We start from the raw sequence: 17,972 nt of genomic DNA, 5'->3' as shown, positions 1-17,972 counted from the left end.
GAATATGTGGGCAACCCTCCCCCCTTAAGGGACCGGACCGAAAGCAATGGATGTCGAGCGGATCTAACATGATATTGCGAAAGTCCAATCCATAGTGGATCTTACGTAACCGTGAGAATCAAGTGCAAAGTGGATCTAATATAGTAGCGAGAGTCCTAATAATTTTGCCACAAGTCTATTTTAGACACACCCAATGTTTATGCTAAATGTTTGATACATTGATTGAAACTTTAATTAGTAGATTGCAGAGAACAGTACATATTTGGTACAATTGACCACTAAATGGTAACACCCGAGTACGTTTTTCAACTTGTTTAAGTCAGGGTCCACGTTAATCAATTCATGTGGATCCGCTTTGAACTGAACTCTCGCGGCTGTGTTGGAGCCACTATGGATTAAACTTCCACAGTATCATGTTAGACCCGCTCGACATCCATTGCTTTCGGTCCCCTAGAGGTCCTCTCCAAGGTTTCTCATAGTCAGCATTGTCACTGGCGTCCCACTGGATGTGAATTCTCCCTGCCCACTGGGTGTGAGTTTTCCTTGCCCTTTTGTGGGTTCTTCCGAGGATGTTGTAGTCGTAATGATTTGTGCAGTCCTTTGAGACATTTGTGATTTGGGGCTATATAAATAAACATTGATTGATTGAAGTCAGGGGTCTCACACACGCCAGAAGTTATTTTGCGGCCCCCACCTTAATATGAAAGTTTATTGTTAGTGCGGCCCGCGAGTTTTATATGAATGTCGCTTGACAGCGTCCAAAATGGCTCTTTCAACGTTCTGGGTTGCCTACCCCTGCGTTAGTGGAAAAGCGGCCAATGAGTGAAAGCGACAGAAACGTTGCCATGGAGACGAGAGTTTTCTTACGTGCCTGGCTGCAGTCAAACCGCGACATCCATTGCTTTCGGTCCCCTAGAGGGGGGGGGGGGTTGCCCACATCTGAGGTCCTCTCCAAGGTTTCTCATAGTCAGCATTGTCACTGGCGTCCCACTGGATGTGAATTCTCCCTGCCCACTGGGTGTGAGTTTTCCTTGCCCTTTTGTGGGTTCTTCCGAGGATGTTGTAGTCGTAATAATTTGTGCAGTCCTTTGAGACATTTGTGATTTGGGGCTATATAAATAAACATTGATTGATTGATTGAAGTCAGGGGTCTCACACACGCCAGAAGTTATTTTGCGGCCCCCACCTTAATATGAAAGTTTATTGTTAGTGCGGCCCGCGAGTTTTATATGAATGTCGCTTGACAGCGTCCAAAATGGCTCTTTCAACGTTCTGAGTTGCCTACCCCTGCGTTAGTGGAAAAGCGGCAAATGAGTGAAAGCGACAGAAACGTTGCCATGGAGACGAGAGTTTTCTTACGTGCCTGGCTGCTGTCAAACCGAGACATCTGTCCATCAGTAATAATTGTTCCCGATAACCTGGACCAATTCAAACCGTTATTTGTATTTTTTTATTGCTTTAATTTGCATCGCCTCACATAATGAACACTACATATATTCTGATTTGACGCGGGATAACTCGTCACTTTTTTTGCGCTCGCCATCCCGGTACTTTCCCGGCTATTATCCGCCGACCGCCGTTTTGCTGTAGGGAGGAAAAGCGGAACGACACACATTGCGTAAATAACATTATTCCCCAAACATGTCTTTTTCAAAGCCTGCGGTGAAGAGAAAGGTTATCAATCAATCAATCAATGTTTATTTATATAGCCCCAAATCACAAATGTCTCAAAGGACTGCACAAATCATTACGACTACAACATCCTCGGAAGAACCCACAAAAGGGCAAGGAAAACTCACACCCAGTGGGCAGGAAGAATTCCCATCCAGTGGGACGCCAGTGACAATGCTGACTATGAGAAACCTTGGAGAGGACCTCAGATGTGGGCAACCCCCCCCCCCTAGGGGACCGAAAGCAATGGATGTCGAGCGGGTCTAACATGATACTGTGAAAGTTCAATCCATAGTGGCTCCAACACAGCCGCGAGAGTTCAGTTCAAAGCGAATCCAAGACAGCAGCGAGAGTCCCGTCCACGGGAGACCATCTCAAGCGGAGGCGGATCCCCAATCGATACAGGCGAGCGGTCCATCCTGGGTCTCGACTCTGGACAGCCAGTACTTCATCCATGGTCATCGGACCGGACCCCCTCCACAAGGGAGGGGGGGACATAGGAGAAAGAAAAGAAGCGGCAGATCAACTGGTCTAAAAAGGAGGTCTATTTAAAGGCTAGAGTATACAAATGAGTTTTAAGATGAGACTTAAATGCTTCTACTGAGGTAGCATCTCGAACTGTTACCGGGAGGGCATTCCAGAGTACTGGAGCCCGAACGGAAAACGCTCTATAGCCCGCAGACTTTTTTTGGGCTCTAGGAATCACTAATAAGCCGGAGTCTTTTGAAGGCAGATTTCTTGCCGGGACATATGGTACAATACAATCGGCAAGATAGGATGGAGCTAGACCGTGTAGTATTTTATACGTAAGTAGTAAAACCTTAAAGTCACATCTTAAGTGCACAGGACGCCAGTGCTGGTGAGCCAGTATAGGTATATATGTATGTATATATGTATATAAAGGCATATACAGTACAGGCGTAATGTGATCAAACTTTCTTGTTCTTGTCAAAAGTCTAGCAGCCGCATTTTGTACCAACTGTAATCTTTTAATGCTAGACATTTTTGTACCTGAAATAATGGGCAAGCTTAATATTGCCATATGAGTACTATTTTATACATATTGGGACCATCTAATATACTTTTCCTCCGTTGTACAATATTTTGGTTGAATTTATAATAATTATAATGCTTAATTTGGGGGTATCTAATATTTTCAGAATATTCTGGAGGTACCTGATAGCAATCTGATATGGAGTCATTGGTTTTTGAATATGAAGTCCATCCAATATTTTCAGCATATTTAATAGTTTAGCTTCATTAATTCTTTACCAGCCAGAAATCGTAATTTAGAAAAATAATATATATTTTTAAATTAATACCAGAGGGAAAAAAAAGGACATGACAAACACGTGGATACAAAAACATCATAAAAAGCGGAAAAATCATTTTTGCTTGCATAAAGTTATAAAGGTTAAGTTATATCAATTCCAGCGATGGAATGTGACGTCACTTTCACACATGGCGGAATGTTTGGAGGTTAAATTAAGTTCGTGCATATGGCGGACACGCATGAATATATGTTTTTTTTTTTTTACAGTAAAGTTATAGAGGACGGTGATATCGTCAATAAATTACAAAAAAAAAAACATTTTAAACAGCAATACAATCCGCGAATGAAAAGCTGACTATGCACTTTTTCAGCAGCTGACAGACGAGAAGAAAAAAAAACGTGAAACATTCAAAACTTTATTACCATACATTAAAAAGTTGTTATTTTTAATAAATACATTTAAATACGTGCTTTGTAATATGCTTTTTATATTCATTCCCAACTGAAAAACGCAAAATCAGTTTGACTGACGTAATAAGTTATCTCAAGACTATAGTTGCAGGAAAAGTTGTTATCTTAAATTAATACTTTTAAATACGTCCACATGCATACTTTGTGTATACATTCCCATTAAAAACTTTTATATTACAATCTTGAAGAAATAAAGGGTTATTGGTATCGGGAAAAAAAAGCAAATACGTGAAAACTAGTTTGACTGACGTAAATGATCTCAATACACGATCGAGTTACACGGAAAAAAAAAGTTATTTTGATACGTATATGGTAATATACTTTTTATATGCATTTCCAACTGAAAAACACAATTTAATATTACAGTCATGATGGAATAAAGGGGCATTGGTATCTGCTATAAAAACATCAGCAATAAATACGGCCAAAAAGTTTGACTGACGTAAATGATCTCAATATAATTACAGGAAACGTTTTTATTTTCAATATATACATTTAAATACATATACTTTTTATATATATTCCCAACTGAAAAACACAATTTAATATTACAATCACGATGGAATAAAGGGTCATTGGTATCTGCATTAAAAACATCAGAAATAAATACGCAAAATAAGTTCGACTGACGTAAATGATCTCAATAAACAATTACAGGAAAAAAAAATATTTTTAATATATACATTTAAATACATACAAATATAGTTTTTTGTGCACATTCCCAACTGAAAAAAACAATTTAATATTACAATCATGATGGAATAAAGGGTCATTGGTATCTGCTATCAAAACATCAGCAATAAATACGCAAAATAGGTTTGACGTAAATGATCTCAATATAGACAGTTACAGGAAAAGTTTTTATTTTTAATAAATACACACATGGTAATATTTTATATACATTCCTAACTGGAAAAACACAATTTAATATTACAATCACGATGGAATAAAGGGTCATTGGTATCTGCTATCAAAACATCAGTAATAAATACGCAAAATAAGTTTGACTGACGTAAATGATCTCAATAAACGACAGATACAGGAAAAGTTGTTATTTTAAATAAACACATTTAAATGTTTACTATTTAATAACTGAAAAACACGATTTAATATCACAATCATGATTAAATAAAGGGTCATTGGTATCTGCTTTAAAAACAAAAATACGCAAAATAAGTTTTACTGGCGTAAATGATCTCAATAAACAATTACAGGAAAATTATTTATTTTCAATATATACATTTAAATACATACAAATATATATTGTTTTATGTATATTCCCAACTGAAAAAATGTAATTTAATATTACAATCATGATGGAATAAAGGGTTATTGGTATCAGCTATCAAAACATATACGCAAAATAAGTTTGACTGACATAAATGATCTCAATAAACGACAGTTGCAGGAAAAGTTATTTTAAATAAACACATTTAAATACATCTACTTTTTAATATACATTCCCAACTGAAAAACACAATTTAATATTACAATCATGATTAAATAAAGGGTCATTGGCATCTGCTATAAAAACATAAATACACAAAATAAGTTTGACTGACTCTCTGATCTCAATAGACGACAATTACAGGAAAAAAATGTAATCTCAAATAATTAAATCCATATATGGTAATATAATTTTTATATACATTTTCAACTGAAAAACAAATTAATATTACAATCGTGATGAAATAAAAGGTAATTGCCATCTGCTATACACAAAATAAATTTGACTGACAGTTACAAGAAAAGTTTTTATTTCAAATAAATACATTTAAATACGTACATGCATACGTTTGATATACATTCTCAACTGAAAAACACATTTTAATATTACAATCATTATGGAATAAAGGGTCATTGGTATTTGCTATAAAAACAACAGAAATAAATACGCAAAATAATTTTGACTGACGTAAATTACCTTAATAAACAATTTCAGGAAAAGTTTATTTTCTAGAATACAATCAAATATATTTTTTTATATACATTCCCAACTGAAAAACACAATTTAATATTACAATCGTGATGAAATAAAGGTTCATTGCCATCTGTTATAAAAACATAATTACGCAAAATAAGTTCAACTGACTTAAATGATCTCAATAGACGACAGTTGCAGGAAAAGTTTTTATTTTAAATAAATAAATACATTTGAAGACGTACATGCATACTTTTTATATACATTCCCTCTAAAACAACACAATTTAATATTACAACCATGATGGAATAAAGGGTCATTGGTATCTGCAATAAAAACATCAGCAATAAATACGCAAAATAAGTTTGACTGACGTAAATGATCTCAATAGACGAGTTACCGGAAGTTGTTATTTTAAATACATTTAAATACGTACATGGTTATATACTTTTTTTAAAACATACCCAACTGAAAAACACAATTTAATATTACAATCATGATAGAATAAAGGGGCATTGGTATCTGCTATAAAAACATCAGCAATAAATACGCAAAATAAGTTTGACTGACGTAAATGATCTCAATAGACGAGTTACCGGAAGTTGTTATTTTAAACACATTTAAACACGTACATGGTTATATACTTTTTTTAAAACATACGCAACTGAAAAACACAATTTAATATTACAATCATGATAGAATAAAGGGGCATTGGTATCTGCTATAAAAACATCAGCAATAAATATGCAAAATAAGTTTGACTGACGTAAATGATCTCAATAGACGAGTTACCGGAAGTTGTTATTTTAAACACATTTAAATACGTACATGGTTATATACTTTTTTTAAAACATACGCAACTGAAAAACACAATTTAATATTACAATCATGATAGAATAAAGGGGCATTGGTATCTGCTATAAAAACATCAGCAATAAATACGCAAAATAAGTTTGACTGACGTAAATGATCTCAATAGACGAGTTACCGGAAGTTGTTATTTTAAATACATTTAAATACGTACATGGTTATATACTTTTTTTAAAACATACCCAACTGAAAAACACAATTTAATATTACAATCATGATAGAATAAAGGGGCATTGGTATCTGCTATAAAAACATCAGCAATAAATACGCAAAATAAGTTTGACTGACGTAAATGATCTCAATAGACGAGTTACCGGAAGTTGTTATTTTAAACACATTTAAACACGTACATGGTTATATACTTTTTTTAAAACATACGCAACTGAAAAACACAATTTAATATTACAATCATGATAGAATAAAGGGGCATTGGTATCTGCTATAAAAACATCAGCAATAAATACGCAAAATAAGTTTGACTGACGTAAATGATCTCAATAGACGAGTTACCGGAAGTTGTTATTTTAAACACATTTAAATACGTACATGGTTATATACTTTTTTTAAAACATACGCAACTGAAAAACACAATTTAATATTACAATCATGATAGAATAAAGGGGCATTGGTATCTGCTATAAAAACAGAAATGCGCAAAATAAGTTTGACTGACGTAAATTATATCTCCATTGAGGACAGTTGCAGGAAAAAAAAATATTTTTTACATTTAAATACATACATCTACTTTTTATATACATTCCCAACTGAAAAACACAATTTAATACTACAATCACGATGTAATAAAGGGGCAAACTGGTATCTGCTATCAAAACATCAGCGATAAATACGCAAGATAAGTTTGACTGACGTAATCTCAATAGACGAGTGGCAGGAAACGTTTTTTTTTTTTTTTGAATAAATACATTTAAATACGTACATGCATACTTTTTATATAAATTCCCATTTAAAAAATAACACTTTTATATTACAATCATGATGAAATAAAGGGTTATTGGTATTTGCAGTAAAAACATAAATACGCAAAATAAGTTTGACTGACGTAAATGACAACAATAGACGAGCTACATGAAAAAAGTTGTTATTTTAAATACATTTAAATGCGGACATGGTGTTATATGCATTCCCAACTGAAAAACACAATTTAATATTACAATCGTGATGGAATAAAGGCCGGGTTATTAGTATCTGCTATCAAAACATAAATACGCAAAATAAGTTTGACTTTCAAGATTGTTTTTTTTATTTCAAATAAATACATTTAAATAAATACATAGTGTAACTGAGTACAGTCTTATTTCACCCCCAAAACAAAACGTGTAATATAATTGGATGTGGACAAATTATATTTTACAGATTTTTAAAGGAAAACATTTTTTCTTTTCAATAGCTTAATTAGATATTCTCAAAAACACGCTCTGTAGTTGAATATAATACAAGTCTCATGTTGGGAGAAAAATATTTTGCCGAGCTTTCAAAAATGTTTTCAGTTTTAAGTTTCCAATACAGCTTCATAATTGTATCATTTTAGAAAACACCCGACACATTACAAGTTTTATTACACCCAAAATAAATGTAACAATAAAAATGTCCATAGTTGAATACATCACAAGTCTTATTTTCCCAAAATAATAATAAAATAAATGTCTAGTTGACTATATTAAAAGTATTATTTTTCCCGATAATAATAATAATTTAAAAATGTCTAGTTGAACATTCTAAAAGTGTTATCTTTCCCAAATAATAGAAATATTAATAATAATAATAAAAATGTATTGTTAAATATACTCCAAAAGTTATTATTTTTTCCTAAAACAATAATAATAAAAATGTCTCAATGAACAAGCTAAAAGTCTTTTTCCCCCAAATTATAATAATGATAAAAAATTCTCCTTGAATATACTAAAAGTCGTATATTGAAACAATAATAGTAATAAAAATGTCTAATTAGTCGGATTTTTCCGCCAAAATATTAGAAATATTGAGTTGAACATCGTACAATACTATTTTTTACCATAATTATAATATCAGTAATGTCTCATTGAATATAAAAGACTAATTTTTTCACCAAATAATAATAAAAAATGTATATAAATATACTTAAATTATAATTTTTTCCACAAATATTAATAATAATAAAAATGTATAGTTGAATATACTACAAGTGTTATTGTTTTCTCCCAAAACAATGATAATAAAAATGTCTCACTGAACATGCTACATGTCTTTTTTTCCCAAAATGATAATAATGATCAAATGTCTCGTTGAATAGACTAAAAACCCTGTATTAAAATAATCATATTAATAAAAATGTCTACTTAGTCTTATTTTTCCGCCAAAATAATATTAGAAATGTCTAGTTGAATATACTTCAAGTCAAATTTTTTACCATAATAATAATAATAATAATAGTAATAAATAATAATAAATATTATTTTTAATTATAATTTTTTTCACAAGATAATAATAAAAATGTCTAGTTCAATATACTACAACGATTTTTTCCCCCACAAAATAATAATATTAATAAAAACAACAATAATAATAAAACATGTGTAGTTGGATATACTGCAATTATTTTTTCCACAAAATAATAATAATGGTAATAATAATAATGATAAAAAATGTCTACTTGAATATACTACAAGTCTTATTACTACAAGTCAAAATAATATTTAAAATGTTGAGTCATATATACAACAGGTATTATTTTTCCACAACATAATATTACAAATGTGTAGTACAAGTCTTATTTTTTTTTTTTTACACAGTACTGCCAGCCTTATTTTCTTTCCAAAATAAGACTTCAATCAATCAATCAATGTTTATTTATATAGCCCCAAATCACAAATGTCTCAAAGGACTGCACAAATCATTACGACTACAACATCCTCGGAAGAACCCACAAAAGGGCAAGGAAAACTCACACCCAGTGGGCAGGGAGAATTCACATCCAGTGGGACGCCAGTGACAATGCTGACTATGAGAAACCTTGGAGAGGACCTCAGATGTGGGCAACCCCCCCCTCTAGGGGACCGAAAGCAATGGATGTCGAGCGGGTCTAACATGATACTGTGAAAGTTCAATCCATAGTGGCTCCAAGACAGCAGTGAGAGTCCCATCCACAGGAAACCATCTCAAGCGGATCAGCAGCGTAGAGATGTCCCCAACCGATACAGGCGAGCGGTCCATCCTGGGTCTCGACTCTGGACAGTCAGTACTTCATCCATGGTCATCGGACCGGACCCCCTCCACAAGGGAGGGGGGGACATAGGAGAAAGAAAAGATACACTTGTAGTATTCAACTACACACCATGCATGTGCCATGTCTATTTCGAAAAAAATATAATGTAATGTATATCTAAAAAGCTGTTGAGAATTTAAAAAATAACAAATATTTTTCCCCAAATACGTCTTATAGTATACTCAACACGTGTCTTTCACTTTAAATAAAACATTTCTCAAAAATCAGCCAAATATATATTTTCCAATCCAAAACTTGCAGAAAAAAACAACTAGCCGCCATAAATGTTTTTTCGGACGTTATTATATAACATCATAAAGTTATTGAATATTATTAACTTAAAAGTGTATTTCTAAATTTCACAAAACAGAATAATAATAGCAAATTTTCTTCAAATGAGACCATTTTTATCCCATTTTATTTTGACACCGTTAAATATATAATAATGTAATAATTGTGTTACATATTATTTTTTGCAACATTTATTGCACAAAGCCAGCTGCTCATCAGCCACAATGCTTTATTATTATATCCTGTTCCGGTGACATATTGTTGTTGAAAATTTATAGCTCATCGTCTACATTACGGCGGTTATATTTATACGATAGTTGTGCTTAAAAACTAAAAACATTTCTCAAAAATCAGCGAGATATATATTTTCCAATCTAAAACTTGCAGAAAAAAACAACTAGCCGCCATAAATATTTTTTTGGATGTTATTATATAACATCATAAAGTTATTGAATATTATTAACTTAAAAGTGTATTTCTAAATTTCACAAAACAGAATAATAATAGCAAATTTCCTTCAAATGAGACCATTTTTATCCCATTTTATTTTGACACCGTTAAATATATAATAATGTAATAATTGTGTTACATATTATTTTTCGCAACATTTATTGCACAAAGCCAGCTGCTCATCAGCCACAATGCTTTATTATTATATCCTGTTCCGGTGACATATTGTTGTTGAAAATTTATAGCTCATCGTCTACATTACGGCGGTTATATTTATACGATAGTTGTGCTTAAAAACTAAAAACATTTCTCAAAAATCAGCGAGATATATATTTTCCAATCTAAAACTTGCAGAAAAAAACAACTGGCCGCCGTAAATGTTTTTTGGGACGTTATTATATAACATCATAAAGTTATTGAATATTATTCACTTAAGTGTATTTCTAAATTTCCCAAAACAGGATCCGTCCAGACTAATAATAATAGAAATTCCTTCAAATGAGACAATTTCTATCTGATTTTATTTTGACACCGTTAAATGTATAATAATGTAATAATTGTGTTACATATTATTTTTTGCAACATTTATTGCACAAAGCGAGCTGCTCATCAACCACAATGCTTTATTATTAAATCCTGTTCCGGTGACATATTGTTGTTGAAAATTTATAGCTCATCGTCTACATTACGGCGGTTATATTTATACGATAGTTGTGCTTAAAAACTAAAAACATTTCTCAAAAATCAGCTAAATATATATTTTCCAATCTAAAACTTGCAGAAAAAAACAACTGGCCGCCATAAATGTTTTTTTGGACGTTATTATATAACATCATAAAGTTATTGAATGTTATTCACTTAAAAGTGTATTTCTAAATTTCCCAAAACAGAATAATAATAGCAAATTTCCTTCAAATGAGACCATTTTCATCCCATTTTATTTTGACACCGTTAAATATATAATAATGTAATAATTGTGTTACATATTATTTTTTGCAACATTTATTGCACAAAGCCAGCTGCTCATCAGCCACAATGCTTTATTATTATATCCTGTTCCGGTGACATATTGTTGTTGAAAATTTATAGCTCATCGTCTACATTACGGCGGTTATATTTATACGATAGTTGTGCTTAAAAACTAAAAACATTTCTCAAAAATCAGCGAGATATATATTTTCCAATCTAAAACTTGCAGAAAAAAACAACTGGCCGCCATAAATGTTTTTTTGGACGTTATTATATAACATCATAAAGTTATTGAATATTATTCACTTAAAAGTGTATTTCTAAATTTCACAAAACAGAATAATAATAGCAAATTTCCTTCAAATGAGACCATTTTCATCCCATTTTATTTTGACACCGTTAAATATATAATAATGTAATAATTGTGTTACATATTATTTTTTGCAACATTTATTGCACAAAGCCAGCTGCTCATCAGCCACAATGCTTTATTATTATATCCTGTTCCGGTGACATATTGTTGTTGAAAATTTATAGCTCATCGTCTACATTACGGCGGTTATATTTATACGATAGTTGTGCTTAAAAACTAAAAACATTTCTCAAAAATCAGCGAGATATATATTTTCCAATCTAAAACTTGCAGAAAAAAACAACTGGCCGCCATAAATGTTTTTTTGGACGTTATTATATAACATCATAAAGTTATTGAATATTATTAACTTAAAAGTGTATTTCTAAATTTCACAAAACAGAATAATAATAGCAAATTTCCTTCAAATGAGACCATTTTCATCCCATTTTATTTTGACACCGTTAAACATATAATAATGTAATAATTGTGTTACATATTATTTTTCGCAACATTTATTGCACAAAGCGAGCTGCTCATCAGCCACAATGCTTTATTATTATATCCTGTTCCGGTGACATATTGTTGTTGAAAATGTATAGCTCATCGTCTACATTACGGCGGTTATATTTATACGATAGTTGTGCTTAAAAACTAAAAACATTTCTCAAAAATCAGCGAGATATATATTTTCCAATCTAAAACTTGCAGAAAAAAACAACTGGCCGCCATAAATGTTTTTTTGGACGTTATTATATAACATCATAAAGTTATTGAATATTATTAACTTAAAAGTGTATTTCTAAATTTCACAAAACAGAATAATAATAGCAAATTTCCTTCAAATGAGACCATTTTTATCCCATTTTATTTTGACACCGTTAAATATATAATAATGTAATAATTGTGTTACATATTATTTTTTGCAACATTTATTGCACAAAGCCAGCTGCTCATCAGCCACAATGCTTTATTATTATATCCTGTCCCGGTGACATATTGTTGTTGAAAATTTATAGCTCATCGTCTACATTACGGCGGTTATATTTATACAATAGTTGTGCTTAAAAACTAAAAACATTTCTCAAAAATCAGCGAGATATATATTTTCCAATCTAAAACTTGCAGAAAAAAACAACTGGCCGCCATAAATGTTTTTTTGGACGTTATTATATAACATCATAAAGTTATTGAATATTATTAACTTAAAAGTGTATTTCTAAATTTCACAAAACAGAATAATAATAGCAAATTTCCTTCAAATGAGACAATTTTTATCCCATTTTATTTTGACACCGTTAAATATATAATAATGTAATAATTGTGTTACATATTATTTTTTGCAACATTTATTGCACAAAGCGAGCTGCTCATCAGCCACAATGCTTTATTATTATATCCTGTTCCGGTGACATATTGTTGTTGAAAATTTATAGCTCATCGTCTACATTACGGCGGTTATATTTATACGATAGTTGTGCTTAAAAACTAAAAACATTTCTCAAAAATCAGCGAGATATATATTTTCCAATCTAAAACTTGCAGAAAAAAACAACTGGCCGCCGTAAATGTTTTTTGGGACGTTATTATATAACATCATAAAGTTATTGAATATTATTCACTTAAAAGTGTATTTCTAAATTTCACAAAACAGAATAATAATAGCAAATTTCCTTCAAATGAGACCATTTTCATCCCATTTTATTTTGACACCGTTAAATGTATAATAATGTAATAATTGTGTTACATATTATTTTTCGCAACATTTATTGCACAAAGCGAGCAGCTCATCAGCCACAATGCTTTATTATTATATCCTGTTCCGGTGACATATTGTTGTTGAAAATTTATAGCTCATCGTCTACATTACGGCGGTTATATTTATACGATAGTTGTGCTTAAAAACTAAAAACATTTCTCAAAAATCAGCTAAATATATATTTTCCAATCTAAAACTTGCAGAAAAAAACAACTGGCCGCCATAAATGTTTTTTTGGACGTTATTATATAACATCATAAAGTTATTGAATATTATTAACTTAAAAGTGTATTTCTAAATTTCACAAAACAGAATAATAATAGCAAATTTCCTTCAAATGAGACCATTTTTATCCCATTTTATTTTGACACCGTTAAATATATAATAATGTAATAATTGTGTTACATATTATTTTTTGCAACATTTATTGCACAAAGCGAGCTGCTCATCAGCCACAATGCTTTATTATTATATCCTGTTCCGGTGACATATTGTTGTTGAAAACTTATAGCTCATCGTCTACATTACGGCGGTTATATTTATACGATAGTTGTGCTTAAAAACTAAAAACATTTCTCAAAATACAGCGAGATATATATTTTCCAATCTAAAACTTGCAGAAAAAAACAACTGGCCGCCGTAAATGTTTTTTGGGACGTTATTATATAACATCATAAAGTTATTGAATATTATTAACTTAAAAGTGTATTTCTAAATTTCACAAAACAGAATAATAATAGCAAATTTCCTTCAAATGAGACAATTTTTATCCCATTTTATTTTGACACCGTTAAATATATAATAATGTAATAATTGTGTTACATATTATTTTTCGCAACATTTATTGCACAAAGCCAGCTGCTCATCAGCCACAATGCTTTATTATTATATCCTGTTCCGGTGACATATTGTTGTTGAAAACTTATAGCTCATCGTCTACATTACGGCGGTTATATTTATACGATAGTTGTGCTTAAAAACTAAAAACATTTCTCAAAAATCAGCGAGATATATATTTTCCAATCTAAAACTTGCAGAAAAAAACAACTGGCCGCCGTAAATGTTTTTTTGGACGTTATTATATAACATCATAAAGTTATTGAATATTATTAACTTAAAAGTGTATTTCTAAATTTCACAAAACAGAATAATAATAGCAAATTTCCTTCAAATGAGACAATTTTCATCCCATTTTATTTTGACACCGTTAAATATATAATAATGTAATAATTGTGTTACATATTATTTTTTGCAACATTTATTGCACAAAGCCAGCTGCTCATCAGCCACAATGCTTTATTATTATATCCTGTTCCGGTGACATATTGTTGTTGAAAATTTATAGCTCATCGTCTACATTACGGCGGTTATATTTATACGATAGTTGTGCTTAAAAACTAAAAACATTTCTCAAAAATCAGCGAAATATATATTTTCCAATCTAAAACTTGCAGAAAAAAACAACTAGCCGCCATAAATGTTTTTTTGGACGTTATTATATAACATCATAAAGTTATTGAATATTATTCACTTAAAAGTGTATTTCTAAATTTCACAAAACAGAATAATAATAGCAAATTTCCTTCAAATGAGACCATTTTTATCCCATTTTATTTTGACACCGTTAAATATATAATAATGTAATAATTGTGTTACATATTTTTTTTCGCAACATTTATTGCACAAAGCGAGCTGCTCATCAGCCACAATGCTTTATTATTAAATCCTGTTCCGGTGACATATTGTTGTTGAAAATTTATAGCTCATCGTCTACATTACGGCGGTTATATTTATACGATAGTTGTGCTTAAAAACTAAAAACATTTCTCAAAAATCAGCGAGATATATAGTTTCCAATCTAAAACTTGCAGAAAAAAACAACTGGCCGCCATAAATGTTTTTTTTGGACGTTATTATATAACATCATAAAGTTATTGAATATTATTAACTTAAGTGTATTTCTAAATTTCCCAAAACAGGATCCGTCCAGACTAATAATAATAGAAATTCCTTCAAATGAGACAATTTCTATCTGATTTTATTTTGACACCGTTAAATGTATAATAATGTAATAATTGTGTTACATATTATTTTTCGCAACATTTATTGCACAAAGCCAGCTGCTCATCAGCCACAATGCTTTATTATTATATCCTGTTCCGGTGACATATTGTTGTTGAAAATTTATAGCTCATCGTCTACATTACGGCGGTTATATTTATACGATAGTTGTGCTTAAAAACTAAAAACATTTCTCAAAAATCAGCGAAATATATATTTTCCAATCTAAAACTTGCAGAAAAAAACAACTAGCCGCCATAAATGTTTTTTTGGACGTTATTATATAACATCATAAAGTTATTGAATATTATTCACTTAAAAGTGTATTTCTAAATTTCACAAAACAGAATAATAATAGCAAATTTCCTTCAAATGAGACCATTTTTATCCCATTTTATTTTGACACCGTTAAATATATAATAATGTAATAATTGTGTTACATATTTTTTTTCGCAACATTTATTGCACAAAGCGAGCTGCTCATCAGCCACAATGCTTTATTATTAAATCCTGTTCCGGTGACATATTGTTGTTGAAAATTTATAGCTCATCGTCTACATTACGGCGGTTATATTTATACGATAGTTGTGCTTAAAAACTAAAAACATTCCTCAAAAATCAGCGAGATATATATTTTCCAATCTAAAACTTGCAGAAAAAAACAACTAGCCGCCATAAATGTTTTTTGGGACGTTATTATATAACATCATAAAGTTATTGAATATTATTAACTTAAAAGTGTATTTCAAAATTTCACAAAACAGAATAATAATAGCAAATTTCCTTCAAATGAGACAATTTCTATCTGATTTTATTTTGACACCGTTAAATGTATAATAATGTAATAATTGTGTTACATATTATTTTTTGCAACATTTATTGCACAAAGCGAGCTGCTCATCAGCCACAATGCTTTATTATTATATCCTGTTCCGGTGACATATTGTTGTTGAAAATTTATAGCTCATCGTCTACATTACGGCGGTTATATTTATACGATAGTTGTGCTTAAAAACTAAAAACATTTCTCAAAAATCAGCGAGATATATATTTTCCAATCTAAAACTTGCAGAAAAAAACAACTGGCCGCCATAAATGTTTTTTGGGACGTTATTATATAACATCATAAAGTTATTGAATATTATTAACTTAAAAGTGTATTTCTAAATTTCACAAAACAGAATAATAATAGCAAATTTCCTTCAAATGAGACCATTTTTATCCCATTTTATTTTGACACCGTTAAATATATAATAATGTAATAATTGTGTTACATATTATTTTTTGCAACATTTATTGCACAAAGCCAGCTGCTCATCAGCCACAATGCTTTATTATTATATCCTGTTCCGGTGACATATTGTTGTTGAAAATTTATAGCTCATCGTCTACATTACGGCGGTTATATTTATACGATAGTTGTGCTTAAAAACTAAAAACATTTCTCAAAAATCAGCGAGATATATATTTTCCAATCTAAAACTTGCAGAAAAAAACAACTGGCCGCCGTAAATGTTTTTTGGGACGTTATTATATAACATCATAAAGTTATTGAATATTATTAACTTAAAAGTGTATTTCTAAATTTCACAAAACAGAATAATAATAGCAAATTTCCTTCAAATGAGACAATTTCTATCCCATTTTATTTTGACACCGTTAAATATATAATAATGTAATAATTGTGTTACATATTATTTTTTGCAACATTTATTGCACAAAGCGAGCTGCTCATCAGCCACAATGCTTTATTATTATATCCTGTTCCGGTGACATATTGTTGTTGAAAATTTATAGCTCATCGTCTACATTACGGCGGTTATATTTATACAATATTTGTGCTTAAAAGACATTTCTATATTTAGTTAATGTTCCCGGAGCTTCACATGTGCGGATGTCTTTCTTTTCTCGCCCGCAATGTTTGACGTCAATGCGCGTGCATAGCAGACCCGCGTAACTCATTTCAATGTTTGTTGCGACTACTTTGCCAAAATAAAACGTCAACAAGCGCTTGACTAAAAACGACGTATTAAAAAAAAAATAATAAAAAAATAATACAATAGCACCGAACGTCAGTCAAACTTAATTTGCGTGTTTATTGCTGATGTTTTTATGGCAGGATTGTATCAATAACCCCTTTATTCCATCACGATTGTACTATTGAACCTGTAGATTGTATTTAATTTAGCATAGGGTAATAAAGTGTATTGTAGCGTTTTGGTTGTCGGATCATAATAAAGGTTTTACTTCACGCGAGTGTAAATGTGTTAAAAAAAAAAAAAATTTACTGGGATAAAAGAGCCATATTGGACCAAAAATACACACAAAAAAAATTGTCTGGAGCTGCAAAGAAATGAAAAGTGATATAATGAAGTCAACACATGATATAAGTGTCTATAATTAGACATTTCTATCAAAATGACCACGTGGAAGCTGACACATATCTTTGTTGACAGAAATGTCGAAATGTAAAATTTATTCTACACATTTTTACAACATTGGAGAATATTATTAAAACGCAGGCTTCTCAGAGGGTGAGATATCCATCCATCCATCCATTTTTCTACCGCTTATTCCCTTTGGGGTCGCTGGTGCCTATCAGCTAGTCGGGCGGAAGGCGGT

The sequence above is a fragment of the Nerophis ophidion genome, linkage group LG02 (assembly GCF_033978795.1).
Source record: "Nerophis ophidion isolate RoL-2023_Sa linkage group LG02, RoL_Noph_v1.0, whole genome shotgun sequence".
Lineage (NCBI taxonomy): Eukaryota > Metazoa > Chordata > Actinopteri > Syngnathiformes > Syngnathidae > Nerophis > Nerophis ophidion.
This window is presented reverse-complemented; position numbering follows the sequence as displayed.